Below are 5,944 nucleotides of genomic sequence, written 5' to 3' on the forward strand. Positions count from 1 at the left end.
CAGATTAGGAGCAGCAATAGAGAAGGCCCTGTCCCCTCTGAGCTTTCTCTTGGACCTGGGTACCTCCAGGAGCAGCTCGTCAGCTGACCTGCGAGACCTGGGGGGTGAGTGAGGATGTAGAAGCTCAGAGAGGTAAGTTGGGGCAAGACCGTTTAAACATTTAAAAACAAACATGAGAATTTTAAAACGAACTCTAAGATATACAGGCAGCCAATGGAGTGAAGCCGGGATGGGAGTTATGTGCTCTCTTTTACGAGTTCTGGTTAAAAGTCGTGCAGCAGCATTTTGGACCAGCTGCAGACGAGAGAGAAGATGCTGACTAACTCCAAAATACAGTGCATTACAGTAATCTAAAATGACGAACGAAATAAAAGCATGGATTACCGTTTCAAGATGCGGCCTGGATAAAATAGGTCTTATCTTTGCCAAGTGCCTTAAATGATAAAAACTGGACTTGACAGTAGCCCTAATTTGACCGTCTAATTTAAAATCACTGTCCATCTTAAAACCCAGGTTTGTAACAGATTTAAAAAACTCTGCCAGGGGTCCCAAATCAATAGGGTTCACAAGGTCCACTAGGACCAAACAGAATCACCTCAGTTTTGCTTGAATTACATCTTAGAAAGTTTAGGGACATCCAAGATTTAATGTCTTCTAGACATGCTAGAAGTGGCTTAATAGAGAAGGCCTTTTTCTGCGTCAGAGGCAGATAAATCTGACAGTTTCTTCCCTCCCCATCCTCAGCTGCCTCCCTATCCCCGCTCTACCGCACCCACCCACACACGCAGGGCTTGGGGTGCAGGTATGTCACCAGGGTGCAGGGGAGGCACTCCCCCTCTGTCCCCTTCTGGCCGCCTGTGCTTCAATTTTATTCTGCAACCTAGACATCCACATTACTCACACTCTCACATAACACATACATATAGGGCCTTGGGGGTGAGCACTTTTTACAGCATCCAGAGGATGGTTGGTGTATTCCAACCCACCTCTGGCGCTGGTGCCCTACCCTCAATTTTAAATGCATATAGACACTAAGGGTTTTCGGGAGGAGCCGTGCTGCTCTCTGAGAGGAAGCAAGTACCATGCTCTCCTGAGTTTTAAATGCACTTTAGAACAGCACACAGCAACACTACATATGAGAGGGTGTAGGGAGGTTTGAGGTCTTCACTCACCCCGGTTCTGTTAGCCGTCAGGGCTGGGGGGCTGGGAGAAGGTGCTGGCCGTCAGATAGGGGTCTGGGATGCGGGGCCTCCCTGCTACTGCAGATAAGGAGGTGGTTCGCTTGCCTCCACCCCAGAGAGAAGGGTTACATCTCCTGGGTCTAGGTGCGGCTTGCCCCTCTGAGGGCGGGAGTACCTGGACCTGGGATATAGAGTATGTTTGGGGAGTGCAACTGTCTGTGCAGTGTCTATTTGTGTCTGTCTACACGTTGGGTGAGTGCCGAGTATTTGGTTGTGCATATGGGGTGGCAATGCACGTTTGTGTCCCCGTGCGCCTGTTCGTCTGTGTCTATATGTCAGGTTGGGTCTTAGACTCAACCTCTCTGGGTACATCTCAGGCCCTCCTAAGTATGGAGGCCTATCTCCCCTCACCACACTCCCTGCCGGTGGCTGATGCCCTCAGACATTGGTGTGTTGGTGGTCCTTGTCGTCTGGGGCTGGGCGCTGTTAAGGGTTCAATATTGAGGAAGGGTACAAGAGGTGATCGAAGAATAACCACACTGATCCGGCCGGGTGAAGTCAAACGATGATTTTAATACACGCGTGGGAAGATCACCACAGACAGCAATTGATATCATTAAAAACCTTTAAGAGTGCTGACTCCGTGCTATGAAAGTTTTTAAAACCTGATTGGAAGACCTCTAAGATACCATTCTCATTTTAAAAAATCCATCAATCGGCAGTGTACAATTTTCTCTAAGATTTTAGACGTAAAAGAAAACTTGGAGATAGGCCTGTAGTTAGCCAATACAGTGTGGTCCCTGGCAGGTTTCTAATGCAAGGGTTGTACTACTGCATGCCTAAAATTAGCAGGGACTACACCAGTTATTAAACTGCTGTTTATAACAGTAAGAACAGCCTGGCCTATGCTAGGAAAAATATTCTTAAAAAATTGTGGTGGGACAGGATCATTTGGGAAACCAGAGGGCCTCAAGTGGCTGACGACATCCTCTAAATAAGAAAGCGTCACAGGCTCAAACTGGTTAAAACAGCAGAGCAAGGGATCAAGACAGAGGGGTCAGACTCAGGGGAAGAAATGAGAGCCCGCGTGGTTACAACCTTCTCAATGAAAAAACACATAAAATCATTAGACAGTTTATGAGAGGCTTCCAAACAGCCACTTTGTGGAGCATTTAAGACTGAGTCAATAGATTTAAATAACACACGTGGATTGTGACTGTTGGAGGAAATGATCTTAGAGAAATATTTTCTCTTAGCCTCTTTGACTGTATCCTGATAGAGGCGCCAGCAGTCCTTTAGGATTTGAAGAGACACCTGCAGTTTGTCCCTCTTCCATCTGCGTTCAGCTCTACGACACTCCCTCCTCACAGCCCGAGTGGCGTCATTAAGATAAGATAACTCTTTATTGTCATTGCACAGTCATACATACTGTAGTACAATAGTACAATGAAATTGGAAAACTGTCCTACGTCGGCACTACATGTAACACAACACGACACATCACAACGCAACACAAACAACACAACACAGTATAATAACTTAGTAATAAAAAGAAGAATAAGTGTATTTGTATTGCACACTGTTATTATTGCACATTAATTATTATTGCACCTTGTTATAAATATAAATATTATTATTATTATTATTATTATTATTATTACTATTACTATGGTTTTTACCGTTGTTAACCCCCCCAAAAAAAGTCCAGGTAGGTAGCCAGTTAGGTCAGCTATTTGCCTTGATCAGGGCTATTGCCTTGTTGTAAAAGCTGTCCTTGAGTCTATTTGTTCGGGACCTCAGCAGCCTGAACCTCCTGCCAGACGGCAGCAGCTTGAACACCCCGTGTCTTGGGTGTGTACCGTCCCGTAGGATACTGCGTGCCCTCTTGAGACAGCGAGTGCTGTACAGGTCCTTCAGGGAGGGAAGAGGATGTCCAATGATTTTTTGGGCCATATTAATGACCCTCTGGAGTTCCTTTCTCTGTGCTGTGGTGCAGCTGGAGAACCACACACCGATGTAATATGTCAGCACACTTTCAATGGAGCAACGGTCCATTTTTCTGAGGATTCTCAGAAAGTGGAGACGCTGTTGGGCCTTCTTTAAAAAACTGCAGAGGTGTTAGAGCTCCATTGGAGGTCTGTGTCTATGTGCACACCCAGAAACTTGAAACTAGAGACCCTTTCCACACACTCCCCGTTGATGCTGACAGGCTGCAGCTCAGACTTCCTCCTTCTGAAATCAACTACCAGTTCTTTTGTCTTGTTGGTATTGAGGTCCAGGTTGTTATCTACACACCAATCTGACAGCCTCTGAACTTCAGCTCTGTACGCCGTCTCATCTCCCCCAGAGATGAGCCCCACCACGGTGGTATCATCTGCAAACTTGATGACTGCGTTGTCTGGGTGGGAACTAACACAGTCATGTGTGTACAGAGTGTACAGTAGGGGACTCAGTACACAGCCTTGTGGAGAGCCGGTGTTAAGGCTGACGGCTGAGGAAAGATGAGGCCCCACTCTAACTCTCTGTACAATGTCTGAGAGGAAGTCTCTGATCCAGCGGCAGGTGGTAGAAGGAAGTCCAATTTCCAGCAGTTTAACTATTAGTCTGTCCGGGAGTATCGTATTCTTCAGTTGATCTGTTAGCTCTGTATGCGAACTGGAGCGGGTCGAGGTTGGGTGGCAAGCAGGACATGATGTGACGTCGGACCAGTTTCTCGAAGCACTTCATTATAACACGTGTTAGAGCAAATGGTCGGTAGTTGTTGAGGCTGCTAATGTTAGTACACTTTGGCAGTGGGACAATTGTGGCTGACTTTAGGCACAGTGGGATGCAGGACTGGGACAGTTAAGTGTTGAAGATCTTAGTGAAGACCCCAGGCAGCTGGTCTGCACACTCTTTAAGGACCCTTGCGGTTACCCCATCTGGTCCGGCGGCCTTCCTGGGGTTCACTGCCCTCAGTGTGCGCCTCACCTCATATTCCTGCACTATGAGGCTTGGGCTGCTGCTGCTGTCCGATGTTTTTGCTGCTGCTGCCTCTGGTCCCTTCACCTCAAAGCGTGCGAAGACGTGGTTCAGCTCCTCCGCAAGCGCCGCGTTACCCTCAGTCAACGTGGTATTGCAAGGTTTGTAGTTAGTTAAGTGCTGAACTCCCTGCCATACCTGTCATGAGCTGTTGTTGCTGAAGTGGTCTTCGATCCTTCTCTTGTACGCTGCCATGGCTTCTCTGATGCCTCTTTTCAACTCAGATCTGGCTGCACTGTAATGCATACCATCACCGGATCTAAAAGCGGCGTCACGTTGCTTCAGCAAGGGTCAGTTTTAGCCTTGGGCTTCCTGGTTTTTAATGGTGCCACAGAGTCCAGAATAGTAAGGCAAGAATATTGAAACCAGGAGCTGAGGTCCTCTGTGTCCAAGGGAGTACGATCGGTGGGGATAGACAGCTGGCTAAAAGAAGCAGAGAACTGGGCAGCAGTGGAAGGGTTAATAATCCGACAGCGGAAAACAGGAGTGCTGGTTTGAACTGTAGTGCGTGAAAACACAGCATCAAAAAATACAGCCATATGGTCAGAGAAAGCAGTGTCGGTCACTTCCACGTTAGACACAGGTAGACTGTGTGACAAGACCAGGTCTAGTGTGTGTCTGTGTTCATGTGTGGGACCAGGTATGGACTGGACCAGATTAAAAGAGTCAATGAGACTTACAAACTCCTTCACCAGAAGTTTATCAGGGCAGCAGACATGGATATTAAAATCTCCCACAATAAGAAAATGATCGTAGTTGGGCATAATCCCAGCTAGAAATTCTGAAAAGTCATTTATGAAATTCTTATTGTATTTAGGGGGGCGATAAATAACAGCAAAGAGCACAGAGTTAGAGCGATTAACTTCAAAACACGTGAGCTCAAAGCTGGAAAACGAGGGCTGTAAAAAACACTGTTTACATTTAAAATCCTTTTTAAAAACAACCGCCGTACTTCCTCCTCTGCCTGATGTCCTTGGTGTGTTAAAATAGGAACAACCCGCTGGTAAAAGTTCAGATAAAATACTGGACTCACCAGTGTTAAGCCAAGTCTCCGTGACACACATGAAGTCTAGTTTCCAGGAGGTGAATAACTCATTCAGAATAAAAGATTTGTTCACCAGCGATCTGGCGTTCACCAGCCCAATCCTGACAGGATCCGGGGATGAGGTATGAGCCTCAGCAGGGAGCCCGACACAGTGGCCTCAGATTGTGGAGGTTCGCCCGGCGTACATTGAGCTGAGGAGGACAGGGGTCACGGAGGAGCGGCGCGTCATCCTGGCAGACCACGGTGATGAGGCAGGAATCCACAGGGTCCAGGAAACGTCAGTGCACAAAAACTCCAGGAAATAATCTATGTATTCCTTTGACCATAGTGGGATGGTGCGCCAAAGAGATCTTGAGTTTAACCAGCCCACCACTGCGCCTACCCCGACGTCTACCCCGAGGTAGCATGACAGCACGGCATAGGCAAGTCGGGATATGTGACAGCAGCGGACAGTAGGAATTCTGTCCTCCGTTAGAAAAAGCTGTATTTTGTCCAGAACTTCGGACGTTCAGAAGCGATTGGCAATCGTACACCAGTAACGACCTGATTTCTTTAGTGACACATGACAGGAGCAATATAAAAACAAAGAAAACTGACAGCGATAGACGAGCAGCCAGGTACACCGGCGCCATCTTGTATCGTCAGTATCAGTAGTAACAGTGCGAGAATTATAGTGAGCACACATGGACTGAAGGGA

Source organism: Maylandia zebra, linkage group LG14 (assembly GCF_041146795.1).
Source record: "Maylandia zebra isolate NMK-2024a linkage group LG14, Mzebra_GT3a, whole genome shotgun sequence".
Lineage (NCBI taxonomy): Eukaryota > Metazoa > Chordata > Actinopteri > Cichliformes > Cichlidae > Maylandia > Maylandia zebra.